We start from the raw sequence: 18,957 nt of genomic DNA, 5'->3' as shown, positions 1-18,957 counted from the left end.
ATTATACGTTATTCTCGGGCGGCCTTTTTTCCCGTTCGGCGCCCAGTAAACGATATTTATTATGGGAGTGAATGGCGGCGCCCGATTTGTCCACTAGCCTCCTGCGCCCTTTTTTACTGTTACCAGATTTTATTATGCTATAATGCATTGTACTTGGCATTATTCTGCCCCACAGCTCCTGACGGAGGTGCTAATTGGGAGGATAGTCCTGCTCTTGTAAAGATGGCACTCCTGGAATAACAAGCAGAGAGCTGTTCATTCTGGGAAGCGTTGTACAAAACTGTACAGTTGCCATGGTTTCAAGGAAGCAAAACTAAAAACTTTAAAAAGGACATCCTAGGTGGCTCTTAACATATTATGCTTTACTTACCTGGAGCTTATTCCAGCCTATAGAAGTCTGTGTAGTCCCTCAATGCAGTTCCACTCCTAGTCACTCCTAGCTCTCACAAACCAATTGGGTCGGCAGCTTCTGTGCAAACATGCTCCGGTCACCAGGGGTTTGAATGCACATGACCAGGAGCAACTGTGACTGCGCAAGTACATAACTCCCAGTGACGGGAAGCACAATCGTGCATGCGCAGAAGCTGCCGACCAGATGGGTTGGTGATCATTAAAGATGGGTTAGCTGTGGGATGTAGGGGAGTGGAACTGCATCGAGGAATTACACAGACTTCTATGGGCCGGAAGAATCCCCAGGTAACTAAAGCAAAATATTTTAATGCCACCTTGGATGACCATTAAGGTCCCATTTTCCAGCGTTCACGTCCAAGTTGAACACCGCCACTTGTGCTGATGCGAGTACACAAACCAATCATTCTAGCCATGTACAGGGATTTGGATGGGGTATGCAAATAAATACAGGCACAACTACGTTTTTTCCCCTGCACACGATTTCGGAAGCAGTTTATCGATCACAGTCGCGTGCATCTTAGTCTAAGTTTTTTTTTTTTTTTCTTGGGAGGGACCAATAAACATATCAGTATGTCAGGCTGTGTATGGGAGAGAAACGAATGCAAACACCAGGAGAACATGCAAACTCCATGCAGGCAGTGTCCATGGTATGTGAATACAGTGCAGTAGTAAGTAAAAATATCGGCTAGACGTACAGGTTTTATTCTGAAAACTTCTATTTCAACATCTGTGTGTTCTGATGCAACTGCACAAAACTAATTTTCACACTAGCATATGCATGTGTAATTCTACAAACTCATTTTCACACTTCTGTTAGTAATGTTAAAAAAAAAAATCTCCCTTTTGTACTCATAGCTGTTCTCTGTGTGCCGGTTCTATAAAAAGCAGCCAAAGCAGTCTTGTGCATATGGGCTTGTTCACACCTAGGGCGTTGTGTTTTTTTTTTTCTTTTTTTAAGAGCCGGTGTTTTTTAAAATCGCCATAAAAGCGCTTGTGCAATGATTCCCTATGAGAGTGTTCACATCTGAGCGGTTTGTTTCCAATCCGCTCAGCAAAGCGCTGCCTGTACCATTTTTTAAAGTGATTTTGCTACAATGGAAGGTGTAGGAAAAATGCAAAACGCTCACAAAATCACTTTGTACGGCATATGAGTTTGCGCTTTTAAGAATAAATACATTGTATTTATTATTTTCCGGGTCAAAGAGTGCATCAGGAAGTGGAAAAACAAATCGCTCTGCAAAAGCGCTTTACACAAAATTACAATGTGCAAGTAAGCGCCGGGAAGGAGAAAATAAAATGTGCAACAAAATTGAAAATCGCTGTCCTCAGCGATTTCGATTTTAGATGTGAACAAAGATTCAGGGCCCTTTTCCACAGGCAGCTGAACTGCACACTCAGTGAGCAGTTACCAGGCTGCAGCAAGCAGTTGAGAGACTTAAACAGTCTTTTCACTGCCTATTGAATCCTTGTGGAAAAGGGCCCTAAGGGCTTGTTTCCACTAGGAGCGGTGCGATGCGGCTACATAGCCGCATTGCACCGCAGGTGTGCTGAAACACATGCACGCCAGTGGAACAGTTTCCACTGCGTGCATGTTGTGCGGAGCGGTGTGATCCGATAATCTGTAGCATGCTGCAGATTTTCGCACGCCCGCATCTGCCCGCAGCTGCGTCCCATCTCCCCAATACACTTCCACATCAGGAGCGGCGGAAGTGATGCAATGCGGCTGCGTAGCCACACTCGCATCACTTAGCAAGTGGAAACCCGCCCTTAGGACTGAGTCAGCCACTTACATACCTGATATTTAACTCTTACAGGCAGAGAAGGAAAAAAAAGGAACCCAACATACGGTAGTTATTAGTGTGCTTGGCACTGTACATACCCATGTCTATCTCATGATGTCACATGTCACTTCGGGTATCCTTTAACATTGGATCTGTTGACATATCCATTGCTGCGTTATCAGAAATGTACCAAACCGGTACGTTTTTGGTGCAAGTGGGAACCGAGCCTTACTGCAACTATTTCACCATTAATTATTATTTTACCTGTTGTCTCCATATAAAACTTTGTTTTCCTTTTGTGATGTAATCTAAAATTTGACTTAGGGCCAGTTCACACTGGTTTTAAAATCATATCTGTGGGATATGGATGGAATGCAAAGAAATGAAGTGCCGACCGAGCCTTACCAGTTTTCTACTATATAAATTGAATGGAATTAGCAAGGGATGAACTGAAACTTTGTACAGGAAAAATTAGATTCAGGCTACCTTAAAGAGAACCCGAGGCGGGGTTCTCACAACAAAATCCCCATACAGAGGCTGGCTCTGCCTATCGAGTCCAGCCCCTGTTGCTAATCAGATGCCCCCTAAATCCCCCCTGCACTCAGCCAGACTCCATAAATCACAGCCGCGCTGTGCGGCTGTGTTTACCTTCCTAACGTCAGTCTCGGCGCTCCCCCCGCCTCCTGCAGAGCTCCAGTCCCCGCCCATGTCCCTTCCCTCCAATCAGCGTGGAGGGAAGGGACGTGGGCGGGGACCGGAGCGATAGAGGAGGCGGGGGAGAGCGGAGACTGACGTTAGGAAGCTAAACACAGCTGCTGCTGACGTGTCGGCAGCGCGGCTGTAATTTATGGGGTCTGGCTGAGCGCAGGGGGGATTTAGGGGGGGATCTGATCAGCAACAGAGGCTGGGCTCTATAGGCAGAGCCAGCCTCTGTATGGGGATTTTGTTGTGAGAACCCCGCCTCGGGTTCTCTTTAAGGCTTCTGTCACAGTGAGACGTTACAGGCGCACGTTAGTGCAGCCCACCGCACAGTAATGAAAAATCAATGGGCTGTTCACAGTACCCACGTTGCGTTACATTGTAACGCAGGACGTCAGTTGAATGTGCTGCATGCTACGGCGTTATGCGCGGCTGAGCCACGTTAGACTGTGCGCACATGCTCAGTAGTGTTGGAGAAGGAGGTCTTCCCTCCTCCTCCTCGGCCAGGCACATGGCTAATTAATATTCACTGCATGGTGTGACGTGCAGTGTTTACTTCCTGGAGCGCCGCTCTGTGCGGGGATTGGCTGGTGGGACCACGTGATGCCGCATGCGTCCAAGAGTACGCATCGCGGCATCACGGACGCCAGAGTGAGCTGCACAACGCGGCTCACTGACGTCCACATCTAAGAGCACCAGGCGTTGCGTTAGGGGCACGTTATGCGACCATAACGTCCCCTAAAACACAACGTCTTCGTTTGTAAGTAGCCTAAAACTATGTCTGTTGCATTGAGCATCCAGAAAATATTTTAAAGATGATCAAAGGTCACATAAGACATTTTTACCTAGTCAAGCCGTCAGTTAACTGAATATTCACCCCTGAGGCCACATTCACAATGTGCGTTGCAGTACGGTGTAGCGGCCACTTTGTAATGCCCTGCAGTACACCACCTATGCGACATTTACAGTGCGGCAAGTGCATTGCAGTATAGTGGGTTACAGCATGGTAACTGTGTTAACAGTTAAAGTGAACCATATCTTTAATTGAACTGGATGCTTCATTGTACCCAATGCAAAGAGCATAACGTATGTCACGGTAGTCCTGAACCATTGTGTTCCTGCTGTCACAGGGACCGCACTGTTTACTTTGAACATAGCCTAAGGGCCCTTTTACACTTAATGCATTGATATGCATAGCAGCGCATTGTGTAAAGACTTCAGTTTTTCAGCGTATAGTGTGAAAGAGGCCATAAGCAAACATGGATACTGTAAACTGTACATCGCTTCTAATTAGCGATTCGAGGCTGTTGTGTATTTCAATAAAATTTATTAGACATACCAGGTGTCCATCTTCCTTTGTAGCCCCGCCCTTTAAAGAAAGGAGTCAGGCATAAGTGCTTCTCTAGGACCAATCAGAGAAGCACCTGTGATCTCTTCCTTTAGGGGGCGGGGCTACAGACAGAAGCCGGAAATACAGACACCCGGTAATTATAAATAACTTTAAGTTTCTAATCGATCACCCCCCAAATCGCTGCAAAAGCACTTTTCAAAGCGATTTTGCAGTGCTACTATACCCAGCATTGAGCGCTTGAAATGCTGCATGTCTTGCAATTACAATTAGCCCTTATTGCAGTTTACACTATTGGGTTTTCCACCACTCACTTTCATTGGCAAAGTGTTTTTTGGGAATAGCTGGCGATCCCATAACGCTGCCAAAATCGCCCTACTGGGTCCCAGCCCTAAGGGTCCTTCCACACTATACACATTGCAATAACACCGCAACGGTGAAAATTTGCAGCATGTGTAAAGAAGTGTGATACAGCACATTGAAAGTATGCTTCACCAAGGCTGTAAACGTGCACGTTGTCTGGTGAACGCACCCCACCCAATGTGAACTTACCATAGAAATAACATTGCATCACAGTGGGATGCGATTAATATCGTCCGTTGCAACAGAACGCAACATAAGCGGTGTGAAAGGATCCTGAATCTGATTACCCCGTGCATAATTCAGGTTCATCTCCTGCTAATTAGGATTCCCTCAGACTAAAAACAATGAGAAAAATGGAACTTTAAGCTCATCTGTTTTATTATCCAGAAAGGTATTTAGTAATACCATCATCAGAGAAAGATAGCAATGTGTGCCTGCTCAGACTTTGTAAGGATTTCCCTGCATAACAGAAAAGGCAATGGCCATTATCTATGTTTACCAGTTGTTTGTTGCCATCAGTACCATTATCTAGCAATCTAGACATTCCAGAGGATAAAATATGCTGGCTTCAAGTCGGTAATCATATAAAACAGCTGGTTTACAGAAGTAGACATGACCTTTCAACAAGTCATTTAGTAGAAGTGCAGACTGCAGACACCCAGACTTTCACCTGAACACACCTTGGTGACTAGAGATATGGGCTGTGTGTAGTTGTGTGCATTGCAGCCACACAGTGTACTGCTAAACAGCTGATTGACATAAGCAGCCTGTGAAGTATGGGCAGGGACTAGGCTAAAAAGAGCTGGCTTCCCACAGACATCAAGGAGTGCATTGCTGTGAGCAAACACTCCAAAGCTACTATTCTGTCCACTTCTAGTTCAGAAACACAAACATCAGGCACAGCCTGTGAAACTAACACGCACATCACAAGATAGTCACCCCAAATATGTGTAAAAAAATCACAAAGCAGCAGAAAGTGAACAGGCAAATTACATGGTTGCTAAACTTAAAAAAAGAAATCTAAAAATGTGCTATGAAAGAAAAAACAGGTTGGATGAGTCACACAACACTAAACTTGTATTAACACCTACATCGCTAAAGGTCATCTGTGAGACTAAAGCCGTGCTAAAGTCTGCTACATACCAGAGTAAAGTCCGAGCAAATCCTGCCGTCCAGGTTATTAATCCACAACATGATCAGCGGCAAGTTTGTGTGATGAAGATGGAAACACGTCCCGTGGAGAGGATGAACATGTGGCTGCTCACTACAGAGGAGCAGTGCTGGCAGTAAGGGGAGTTTGCAGTGTGCAGAGCATGTCAGGCAGCAGTGCAGCAGCAGCCGGGAGGTCTGTACTGATCATGTCCCGGGATTCCGGCCACACACACAGCGGGCAGCATGCTGTGCACTGCACTGAGCAGGAGGCGAGCCTCTACACTCCTGACCAATGGTAACAGCTCTGCTGGCCCAAGGTACAGAGAGTGCAGTGCTGCTGCCTCCAGTCTCCGGGGATCAGCTGTTTCTTGTAACACATTGCACAAGTGTGAGCACAGTGCTGAGCACTGCAGTCCTACTGGAGCCTAAATAACAAGTCACTCATTCCAGATAGGCAACATGCATTTTTTTATGTTAAGGGCCCTTTTATTATAGTTTATTATACTTTAGCCATTAGTTCACACTGGGGCATTGCATACCCTGTAAAAAAAGGGCACATTTGCAGGACACACACAACATGTCTCATGTGAGGCTTGGTTCACACAAATCTACACATTTCCGGTCCAGTTCAGTACTATCCTGTCAGTTTTGCATCAGTCTGCTATCAGTTTTACCGGACTGGATTGGAACTGTACATAGAATCACCATTATTCCCCGGGTATACCTGGAATTGTTTGTGGGTCACATGGCAATGGCAGTAGCGCAAAGACAGACATAACAATGACAATAGAGCACATTACATACAATTTACGTTGACAGCATGGGAGATAAATAAATACAATGAGACAGGCAAAACTAAACAAGCATACCCACAGAAACTTCTACCAAACTGACAGGACTGGATGGGGCCAGAAATGTACACCTTTTATGTGTGAACACACCCATAGAAAAATGAAACAAAACTGACAGGACAGGACTGGACTGGAAATGCACACCTTTTATGTGTAAACACAGCAATAGAAACACATACAAACTGACAGGATATGTACTGATTTATGTGTGAACACATCCATAGAAACACATACAAAACTGACTCCAACTGTCAAAAACTGACAGGACTGGACACCTTTTCATGTGTGAACCAAGCCTAGTGCTACGTACACACATGCGACAACGATCGTTCGAATTGATGAAAGAACGACCTAAGTAAAGTTAGTTTTAAAAAGTGTGTAACGATCTGATCGTTAGAACAAACGTTACATCACGTAAAGCAACTATTGCGCCTGCGCATAAAAATGAGAAGTTTCATGGAGAAATTGTGAAATGCGCATGTCAAGCCTAGTACGAACGATCGTTTCCAACGATGTACTACTTTTGCAAACGATCGTCTTTGGTTAAAATCCGCCGAGACAGAACTTTCTTTTGTAGCGATTTGGCTCGTTCGTCGTTTGCCTTAATAGTCGGTGGTTCGTTTTTTGTAACGATCGTCGTTGGTAAAGATCGGGGAACGATCGTTACAAACGACTATAGTCGCATGTGTGTACGCACCTTAAAGGTGGCCATACACTCGTCAGATTAGCAGCAGATAGATCATCAGATAGATTTCTTATCTATCTGATGTGTTTAGAAACATTTTTTACTAGGATTAGAATTCCAATAGATTTCAGTTTGAAATCTATTGAAAATCGATCTGATGGCATTTTTTGCCATCAGATTTCCATTAGGGCCAATGCAAAATGATAAGCAATCTCAACAGATCGACCTAGATTTTCCACCCTGCCAGATCGATTGAAATCAATCGAAATCGGCCGCCAATCGGTCGATCGGTCAACCGATTTGCAATTGATCGATTTTGATCGATCGATCGGCCAGAAAATCGGCTGAGTGTATGGGCCCCTTTATGCTGATGGATTTCCACCACACTGCACTGCTGAGGCCCCATTCACAGTGGGTCATTGTGACTTTATGGAGTCATCGTAAAGCAGAAAGTTCCAACAGACATCAGCACCCCAATGCAGTGCGTTACCGCAAAACGTGTGTTTAAATAGTGGCAGTGAAGCATACTTTCCATTGACTGTATGTGACTTGAAGGTTGCATGATGTGTGGTGACACTTTTTTGCTCCAATGTGCCCTATTCAAAAAACTTCTCATACATGACTTATTTATCACCTATTTTATAAAAATAACCTTTCAGAACATTTACAAGCAAATTATTCACTCAAAGTTAGTTGTTCCTGATTAACTTCATTTCAATATTTATTTTCTTACTTTCATTATATTATATTGTTGCTCTTTGGGAGCTTAAAAATGTTACAGAGATAAGGTGAAAAACAAAGGAAAACAGGTGAAAAAGCTTTGTGAATTGTGCCTATTGTGTTGCTGTTTTTATAGGGAATACATTGCAGCTTCCACTGTGACCCTAGTATGATTGTTATACGCAGTGCCCTACCTACAAATAGATTCCGTTTCGGGAGATTGTTTTTAAGTTGAATTTGTTTGTAAGTTGAGTTCTGTGTTAAACATGGTGAAACGTAGATAAATGATTTACTTTAGGACTACTCTGGATTTCGACATACAGTATAAACTATGTTTTTAGGTTGTTTTCAATGTGCTTTTAAAGGGGACCTAAAGTTTGCTATAAAAAAAAAAGTGTTTGACTTACCTGGGGCTCCTCCCTGCAGCCGTCCTGTGCCCGCGCATAGCTGAAATGATCCTCTGGTCCCCCGCCGTGGCTCACTTTCTCTCTTGCCTGTCACCGTCCACTGCGCCTGGCCGCGCGCATCCTCGTTCGTGCGCCCGTCTCCGGGAGTGTCCTGCCCAGGTGCAGTAGAGATTTTCTTGTACTGCGCCTGCACAGTATGCTCCCAGCCACGGGAGCGCAAACGAGAATGCGCAAGTGCAGTGGCCGTCGACTTGTAAGTTGGCGTTGAAGAAACGGAGCAGCGGCGTGGGACCAGGGGATACTTGGGTTCAAGCGTGGGACAGGAAGGCTGCTGGGGGCTGGGAGAAGCCCCTGGTAAGGGAATCTCTTTTTTTTTTTCTTTTTCAGCGATCTTCAGGCCCACTTTAAAGTGTACCACAGACAATTGATGCTGCAGATTTAATACTTACCTGGGTCTTCCTCCAGCCCCATAAGCATGTCTGAGTTCCTTGCCATCCTCCTGCGGTCTGCCATTCAGCTGCAATCAACCCCCGGAACTGGTTTTGTCACGTCACTCGGGTTCTGTGCATTTCCACGGGCAGCAAGCAGTTACCAGGCAGCAGCAAGCAGTTGTGAGAGTTTGAGAGGCATTTCGCTGCCTATCAACTGCCCGTGGAAAAGAGGCCTAAAGACTGTGAACTGCAATGGAGACTGGACGTAGACTTTATAATTATTCTGCAGCGCCACTGATGTACTGTGAACTAGCCCTTGGAATCGTTCACAGTTGAAGACATCAAGGTTTATTTTCTGCCAATCCGAATGTATTTAACTGATCACTTGGGCAATTTTCCTCTAAGAATTGTACCGTTAATGGGCTCCTTTGGGGTCCTTTCACATTGTGTGCACTGCGCTCCATTGAATTGGACTATATAATTGCAATGCGGTGCAATGATATTCCTATCAGGCTTTCACATCGCAGTGTGGCAGGTTTTGACAGAGTAACGCACAGCATGTTGTGCATTTACCGGACAACGTGCGCCTTTGTAGTGCAAGTGAAACATACTCCCATTGTACTGTATGCTTCACTGTATAGTTGCATCACACATCTAATGCAGGGTGCAACTTTTCAGCACCGTTGTGTTGCAATGCAACTTGTACAGCATATGGATGCACTTGTATGGGTGTTTCTGTGTGGCAAGGGATTGCGTTATCGTAACTCTGCTGTATGCAGTGTGTGTCTGGATAATGTGTGTGAATATGTGCACACTGCAGACATTGGCTAGGCCTTGAAATAGTGTGTGTTATAACAAGCCCAGTGTGCACTGCAGTGTATAATGCATTTGTTAGGCCCCTTTCAGACAAGTGGCTGAACTGAGCCTCCTGTCTGCCGCCCGCCAGTGCAATTCGGGTGCCTTTTAAATGCAGCGGTTGTAACACCCTGCGTGTTAAGTGTTGACACACAGTGGTGTTACTGGGCAGCAGAGAACCACGACATGTCGAGTCTTTAGCGTGGCTGCAGCAGAGCTCAGATCTCACTCCGTGGGGGGAGGGGCTGTACAGCACCAGTTCGGGGAGCTAACAAGCACTCGGCCATGCAAGAGAGCAACAGACTTCACCGCTTGTCGGCTGCCCGTGTGAAAGGGCCCTTATGCAACACACACAGTGTGATCCCAGCTTTATACATAGTTGCTGATTTATTAAAGCTGCAGAAATTGAAGAGCATAAGTACTCCAGCACATCTGCATTCAGACATCAACATTTTGCAACCCTGGTCTGTGGCAGTAATAGTAAATGTTAGGCAGAGATAAAAGGTTGGTGAAATGGAGTTTATTCTATTGTAGTCACATGCCTGTAATTACAGCAAGATCTAATTCCTGATAAATCGATGGCAATGCAAGTGTTTTCCTAAAGTTCTCATTGAGAGTGAGCACACATAACAGCAGGGCAGCTTCTTACTATTTTGGTACCATAAGCAAGGTGCCAGGTAAGTGTATCGTGGGAGAATGTATATTGGGGTGATTTTCTAATATGACGTGACAACATACATATCTCAGAAGTCATCTTAACGGTGGTGAATTGAAAATTAAATACATGTTTTGTTATATTCTTGGTTGCCCATAGTGTTATTAGCCATTTCAGCTATTCATCCATGCAGTATTCCACAAGAACAATTTCTCATTTGTTGAATGCTCGCCAAGAATTTCTATTATAAGATCTTGTAGTGAATAAGAACTGAGAAATTCCTTAGGACTGGTTTCCACTAGCGGCGATTTGCTCAATTTCTTTGCATTCAAATTTGGACGGTAGGGGAAACACAGTCTATTAAAATCATCAAATCTGTAAGAAAAAGGGATATACATACAAATCCCTATGGCATGGCAAGAAGGATTCGGATGAGATCTCGCTTCACAGCAAGTCTCAGGCCCTGTTCACAGTGGTCAGCTGAGCTGCAGAATAATTCTGCATGTCAGCTCACTGCCCATACAACTCTATGGGCCTATTCACAGTAACGGATCACATTATTCTCACTCGCTGCATGCAGGCTTTGTATTAAAGTCTGTGTCCTGTCTCCATTGCAGTTCACAATCATAACGCGTGAGATATGCAACTGACCATTGTGAACCTAGCCTCAGAGATGCACGCTGGTTACAGTAGAAACAAACCTTTTCTGTTGCATTGGCACACATTCAGGTTTGATTATGAAAGAAAAATGGTTTTAGTCTACTTGTGGTGACCCAGTGAGAAACCTCATAGGGAACAGTTCTCCAATCACAGCACCCTCTACAACTTAAAGCATTGTAATTGGACAAATAGTGTAGGTTATTATAGTTATAGTTATATATAGTTATTACTATCTGAAACTTAAAAGATTGAGAGGATACTGTCCACCTAATCACAATTGCAAAATTTCCCACGGGGTCAACTCTAGTAGACGAGCGCCAGAAAGACTAATGTGCTCTTCAATATATATGTGTGATAGTCTACAGGTGGTAGGCCAGTCATACACTTTTACTTTGACTTACCTAACACCAGAAATGATAATACCCACTAGCTTCAAAACAGCTGATGTTACGTTCTTTAGGTTTGTATTGTTAGATTACATTGCATGTCTGTATAGCACAAATATTGCTACTATACAACTAAATGAATATGGACCACTGTGTTGGTTTTGTTGCTAATGTTTAGGGGTTTTAGCCGCAGTAGTATCCAGTGTTTTAGCTTGTCATCATCACTGAGTGTTGTATTTACTCTCATTACTCACTTTATAAAGTGTGAATGACATCATTGGCATTTACTGTAAATTTGGCACCTAGTTGACCAAGTCTAACTACAACTTGAGAAAAGGGGAGGGAAAAAAACACTTTCTTAAAGCGGTATTGTCACCATAAAAATCAAATTTCAACAGCAACTGGTCTGAGTGTATTAAGTGATACAGATGCTAATCCTGCATTCAAAACTTGCAAAAGAGTTGCCAAAAGAGTTGAATGCTGGGAGTTCTTTTTATCTATGATATATTCCTCCTCTTCCATTAATTGCCCTGCCTAGCTCCTTATCAGAAACACCCTCTGATTACTTGTGTTTACAAGCAAGGCTGAGGTGGCTCAGTGATTGGATGTGTAATTAAAAAAAAGACAGTGCAGTTGTCAGTATACACCTCAGTGGGAGTGTCTGAAGACTCTGGGAGGAGGGCAGCTAATGAACACACAATGAGCAAGAGAAGGGAGAGGAGAAAACAAGAGTCAGGGAGGATAGGATGTCAGCATTAGCTTGGCAAGATGGCCACTGCCTAGAATAGGATTTTCTGCTTTTCCTTTATAAAAGTCCCAGGAATCATTACGTGGATAGCACAATACATCTGTTATGTAAGTAGAAGTAGTATTTATCTACTTATATATGTGTTTTTTATTTCTAGGTTAGCATGGGTGTCGCTTGTTCTTTAAGTAGTAAGCTTACCAAAAACTACAGCAAGTAATGGCAACACTCACTGTGATAGGAGTTACAGGATTACCAGAATAACATACCCAGACACAGTGGAAACTGTCATGGGTGGAAAGCATGAGGATCAGTATATCCATTGGTACAGTATATCATATCAGTGTGTCCATTGGCCTGCTGCTGCCCTTTCTGGGGATTGGTCTGGCAGCACTGCAGAGCTAGTGTTACTACAGTAGGCATTACAGAATAGAGATACACCTGCAGTTTGTTGTGATTAAAACAATTGTCTGCCTGGTCACTGGTCGGAGGTCGGAACTCACAAACTCCAGTAGATTCCACGCACCACCATGTCGCGCACTACATCACTTTATGTCTGAGGAATGGGAAGACCCAGAAAATTTTAAGGCCTACATTATATTATATGTTAATACAAAAAAAAAGAAGTTACTCTAAGGGCCAGTGCACACCAAAAACGGCTAGCGGATCCGCAAACGCTAGCGGTTTTTGAAGAGGTTTTTCTGAGCAATTATCTAAACATTCCTAGCGGGGTTTTTTTTAGCATTTTTGTGTATTTTTTTATATTTTGTTACAGTACAGCTGTAGCTGAACAGCTACTGTAACAAAAACGATTGGAAAACCACTCTGATCTAGTGTTTTTCAGAGCAGTTTTCCACTTTCCTATACTTAGGCAGAATCGCCTCAGAAAATCGCAGAGTTTGTGTTTGGGGGGAAAAAAATGAACAGCTGTGGTGTGCACCATCCCATTCACTTTCATTAGCCAAGCAGTTTTCCCCCTGCAGGCGTTTTTGAAAAAAGCTCAGAACCGCTCTTGGTGTGCACCAGCCCTAAGGCTGGATCGACACTATAAGCGCTTTTCTGATCGCTTGTGATAGCTAAGCGCTTCCTAAACGCTTTTTAAAAATCACTCGCATTCACTTTCATTAAAATCACGGTAAAAATCACATAAAAATTACCACTATCGCGCAAATTGCATATGTGGTGATTTTTTTTGTTGTTGATTTTTATCGTGATTTTATTGAAAGTGAATGGGAGTGATTTTTAAAAAGCGCTCAGAAAGTGCTTAGGAATCACAAGCGCTCAGCAAGCACTCAGAAAAGTGCTTAAAGGCCTAGTGCACACCAGAGCGGTTTGGCTGCGGTTTGCGATCCGCTTGCGGGTGCGGATCCGCTAGGGTAATGTATTTCAATGGGCTGGTGCACACCAGAGCGGGAGGCGTTTTGCAAAAACGCATACTCCCGGGCTGCTGCAGATTTTGGATTACGGATGCGTTTCTGCCTCAATGTTAAGTATAGGAAAAACGCAAACCGCTCTGAAAAACGGCACTTCAGAGCGGTTTGCCAGGCGTTTTTTGCTACAGTAACTGTTCAGTAACAGCTTTACTGTAACAATACATGAAATCTACTACACCAAAAACGCTTCACAAAAGCGCAAAATGCTAGCTGAAACGCTACAGAAAAAGATGAAAAAGCGTTTCAAAATCTACTAGCATTTTGCGGATCTGCTAGCGTTTTTTGGTGTGCACCAGGCCATAGTGTGGATCCAGCATTAGTGCTGCCTCTATGGTCAAATGGTAAAAAGAGTAGCACTTCACTCAAAAAGGGGAAAATGGGTGCCTAAGCCTCAACGGGTCCTCACACCTTTGGATCCCAGTAACAGCAAACACGATGGAGGCTGGCACTTCCAAAAGTATAAAGCTCCTTTATTGAAACATCAATAAAAATGGCCAAGCGGCGACAGCCCGCTGTTTCAGGTGTTTAGCCCTTTATCAAGCCGTTACAACGTGTAACGGCTTGAGAAAGGGCTAAACAACCGAAACAGCGGGCTGTCGCCGCTTGGCCATTTTTATTGATTTTTTTTGATGTTTCAATAAAGGAGCTTTATACTTTTGGAAGTGCCAGCCTCCATCGTGTTTGCTGTTAGTGCTGCCTCTACAAATCACCGTTAATAGGGGGATTTAATCTAGTTGTTGCTCCCTATAGAAAAAGTATTTGCAGCGGAAAATTGCTGGGAATAAACAATTTATCTCTGTAAATTCTGTCACTGCTAGCATGGGCATAGCTATCCTGCAAAACAGATTCAATCAATTGGGAAGCAGTAGAAAAAAAAAATCTAGCCCTGACTTTTACCTGGCACTGATGAGTGCTTTCTAGGCATTGTTTGCACTGTCTCACAGAAAGGCCTGCAGCATTGTATTGTTTTTTCACAGCTGTTATTGTTTCAGTAATAATTACTCAACCTCCCTGGCGGTAAGCCCGAGCTGAGCAGGAGGATTTCTCAGGCCCTGCTGGGCCGATTTGCGTAATTTTTGCTAGCTGCGTGTATACCGCGATCGCCGCCGTTCACCGCTGATTCGCTGCTACCCGCCGCGTTAGAGGCCCCCCCCCCCCCCCCCCCCCGAGACCCCGTGCGCAGCCTGGCCATTCAGTGCCAGGCAGCGCTGAGGGGTGGATCGGGACTCCCTCTGACGTCACAACGTCGATGACGTTATCGTCACCATGGTGACGGGGAAGCCCTAAAGGAAATCCCGTTCAGAACGGGATTTCCTTATGGGCAAGCGCGCCGGCGGCATCGGAGGAATGGGAGGGACACCGCAGGGAGGGGGGCATCATGTAGCTAATGTTAGGCTAGCTACATGATAGAAAAAAATTTTGCAAAAAAAACCTTTCTGCGGCCGCAGGAATCAGACCGCCAGGGAGATTAATGTGCAGGAGAACTATAACATTTCACAGATTTACTGTTGGGCAGTCAGTTCTGAACATCCATAGAGGGACACTGGTCTTTTTTTATTTTTAAAGGACACCTAAAGTGAGTAGGATATGAAGGCTGACTTATTTGTTTCCTTCAAAAAAAATACCAGTTGCCTGGCAGCCCTGCTGATCTTTTAGGCATTAGTAGTGTCCAGAGGAGGGACAAGGTCCTCCAGCACCCAAGGCTGAGACACCAAAGTGCGCCCCTCCATCCCTCCCACTCCAGCCGTCACACACTGATTGCTATTAGACTAAGAGGGCTACAGGGCCCACAACCTCCCCAACACCTTAATATCTAGTTATATGGCTTGCAGTCACTGCTATGTATCCCCTTTTCTTATTTCTTTCTGCTTTATACACAATTAGGAATGACAGCTGAATGAATTGTGCGCCCCCTCCTACACTGCGCCCTGAGGCTGGAGCCTCTCCAGCCTATGCCTCGGCCCGGCCCTGGTAGTGTCTGAATCACATACCTGAAACAAGCATGTGGCAAATCCAATCAGACCTCAGTCAGAAACATCTGCATGCTTGTTCAGTGTCTATGGCTAAAAGTATTAGAGGCAGATCAGCAGGATCAGCAGAACCATGCCTGTTTCTAGCGGTGGGCAGAGTGGGACATTTGCAGAGTAGCAGTGGCACAAGAATGTAACTCACCTCTCTGAGATCCAGTCTCAGTTTCCCCGCCTCACTGGGAACAGTATGACCAAATGACCAAAGGAGACGGAGAAAGTGAGAAGCAGGAAGGAGATGTGGCCAGTACGTGTGAATCCCGGAGAGGTGAGTTACACTCCTGCTGCATACTCCATAAGCTAAATGGGGAACTCTGGAATAACAATGGGCTCTCTATGGCTACTAAAGGCCTGAAGGGTATGTGCTTGGAAACCTAGCTCAACTCTGGCTAAACAAGGGCCTCTCTGGCTAAACGGGGGCTCTCTGACTAAATGGGGGACTCTCTGGCTACCTAAATTGAGGGGGCACTCTGACTAAACAGGGGCTCTCTAACTAAATGGATGGGGGGGCTTTCTGGCTAAACTGGGACCTCTCTGGCTAAACAGGGGGCTATCTAACTGCATGGTGGGCTTTGACTACCTAAATGGGGAGGGAGGCTTTCTGGCTATGTGGGGGGCTCTAGCTAAATAGGGCTTTCTGGCTGTTTGGGGGGCTCTCTGGCTTAACATGGGGGGCTATCTGGCTATATGGGAGGCTCTCTGGCTACATGGAAGCCTCTTAGGCTACCTACATGGCGAGCTCGCTGACTACCTATGAGGGGCCTCTTTGGCTACCTATACTGGGGGCTGTGTCTGGCTACCTAGTACTGGGGGCTCTTGTGGCTACCTCTACAGGGTGGGGGGAGGGGGCTACCGCTGGTTAACTAGTACTGAGGGCCATAGCTACGTATATTGGGAGCTACCCAATACCTGGGGTCACATCTGGCTACCGCATTGCAATAGTGTGCCCTAGTCAGGGGGGGAGCAATTGATACACCCTTGCCATGAATGTTTTATAGCCTAGAAACAGCCCTGAGCAGAACAGCCAGGCAATGTGCAATGTTTATAAGGAAATAAATGTAGTAGCCTCCATATTGCGCACACTTCACCCCTCCTCTTGAATGCCCTCCCCCAACACATCCTTCACTCACCAACCTTTGTTACTTTTAAACGCTCTCTAAAAACGAATTTGTTTCGACAAGCATATGTGCTACCTTAGGCCACTTCCCTTTGTCCTAAGATCAAATTGCACTCCTACTAGGAATCCTAAAACACACTGCCTCTATATATTTGTTGTATACAACCTCTCCTCTTGTTTCCACCCCCCCCCCCCCCATACCCTTTAGATTGTAAGCTTGCAAGGGCAGAGCTCTCTCCCCCTTTTGTGTCTTGGAAATCATTTATACATTTTATTTATCATGTTACTTTTATCACTGTCATTACCAATTTTCTATTCTGTATTTTGAATCATTTTTGTATTGTGTCACTAATTATGTATCTTGTATATTGGTCTAAACTATTGTATTAATATGTACGCCATGCTCCTTTCTTACTTTGTACAGTGCCACGCAATATGTTGGTGCTTTATAAATCAATAATAATAATATTCTTCTCACTTCAGGTGTCCTAAATGATTGCACATGGAGGTATCAGGGAATCTTAGCAACAAACAAGAATAGTAATCTCTCACAACATCTGGTAACAAATCATGTGAAATCTGCTGCTGGGACCACCCACACTCCATGCATGGCTGGCTGCCGTTACGTGTAGGCTAGGCTTTGGACGGATTCAGTGGGTTCTTATATAACGTGGTTGAAGTCATTCGATTAAGTTAACAGCATTTTGCTGCGTCAGTTTTTTCTTTATTTATTTTGGGTGTTGCCATTTTCCCAGCTGTTCCTGGTGCAGCAATTCCAGAGAATTATGTAAGAAAAAAAAGTAATGCAAACCTAATTTAAAAAGAAAAAAAAATCTGTTTACCATTGAATACGTGGTTCAAATAATTATTTGTTTTAGGTTATAAATATTATCTTTATGACTGTTACTGTAATAATGTTGTTGGTAATAGATTTCACTTACTGAGAGCAAAACGCCAGATGTTTTAGCCAAGAATAGTAATGAAACTGTTGAGGTTCTGTGTACACAACATCATCTAAATAGGCTAACGAAGACTGCTCCCTGAGAGAGCGTGATAGGCTTATATACTAAGGTGGGCTGCAGATTTTTAAAAGCTTGTCAGCCATGTCAAATATGATTTTACAATTATTAAAGCAAATCTGTAGCATGAAACAAAGAAGTGAAAAAGTATGATACTTACCTATGGAGAGGGAAACCTTTTGATCCTATTGAGCCTTCTCTGTCCCCTCTTGGTACCCTTATTCCAGTGCTAACCCCCTGTGAAGTCACACTGCATCCGGGAGCCCTCGGAAGCGAAGCAGGTGGTTTCGGTGAACGGAGCTCACCGCCGGACAATACGTACTCCTCGGAAGGCTTCGGAGCCCAGGTGCTCCCAAACACGGTAGGTTCCGTACAGGCACAGCACATACCTGAGCACACATGAATGCGCAGTATGGGAGGGAATCAGCGGGTAGGGAAGGGACGTAGGCTGGGAGCAGCGCTATGGAGGAGGCGGGGAAGGGGCGAGAGTGACACTTCAGAGGTAAACAGCCGGCTGGTGACATGCTGCGTGTCTGTGATTTATGGGGGCACAGCAGAACGCAGGGGGAAGACTGGGGGAAACAATATAGCAACAGAGGCTGGGTATTATATGCAGACCCAGCCTCTGTGTGCTAATAGAATTCTTAGAACCCACCTCGGGTTCTCTTTAACTACTTAAAGACCGCTCCACGCCAATGGGCGTGGCCGCAGCGGCAGCCCCAGGACCGCCTACCGCCAATTGGCGTAAAGTCCTGGGGCTCTGTTTTGCAGGAGATCGCGCGCATGCTGCGCGGGCATCTGCTGCTTGGGGGGTGGAGCTCCGCCCCCTCTTCAGTCTCCGAGTGGCAACAGCCGCTCGGGAGAACGTTAGATGGTGAATCCGCCGTCTTTACACATTGTACAGCGCTGCGACCAGCAGCAGTGCTGTACTGAGGACAGCCGTGTCACACGGCTGCCCCCTCCTGACTGTCCGCGGTGATCAGCTGTCATAGGGATAGGCTGAAGCCTATGACAGCTGATCACATGGCCGGAGGGGGGAATATAAACAACAACAACAAAAACAGCAGAATTTATTAAAAAAACAAATATTTAGGCTAAAATAAACAAACAAATAAACAACTTGGGGGGGATCAGTCCCCACCAGCAGAGAGCTCTATTGGTGGGGAGAAAAGGAGGGGGGAATCACTTGTGTGCTGTGTTGTATAGCCCTGC

General features: G+C 45.0%; 1 protein-coding gene across 6 annotated transcripts in view; it reads right to left on the bottom strand.

Annotated features, from left to right (window-relative positions):
• The window catches only part of LPAR1 (lysophosphatidic acid receptor 1), a 178,569-nt gene that overhangs the window by 74,410 nt on the left and 85,202 nt on the right, over positions 1-18,957 (bottom strand). Inside the window, exon 1 of one of the 6 annotated variants that reach the window (XM_068234337.1) lies at positions 5,746-5,903. The exons of the other annotated variants lie outside the window; for them this stretch is intronic. The gene's annotated coding sequence lies outside the window, so the exon portion shown is untranslated. Of the gene's footprint in view, positions 1-5,745; positions 5,904-18,957 lie in introns of those variants that run through there. 6 annotated transcript variants of the gene reach the window in all.

Source organism: Hyperolius riggenbachi, chromosome 1 (genome assembly GCF_040937935.1).
Source record: "Hyperolius riggenbachi isolate aHypRig1 chromosome 1, aHypRig1.pri, whole genome shotgun sequence".
In the NCBI taxonomy this organism is placed as follows: domain Eukaryota; kingdom Metazoa; phylum Chordata; class Amphibia; order Anura; family Hyperoliidae; genus Hyperolius; species Hyperolius riggenbachi.
The sequence above is the reverse complement of the archived record's forward strand: the minus strand, read 5'-3'. Positions and strand labels throughout refer to the sequence as shown.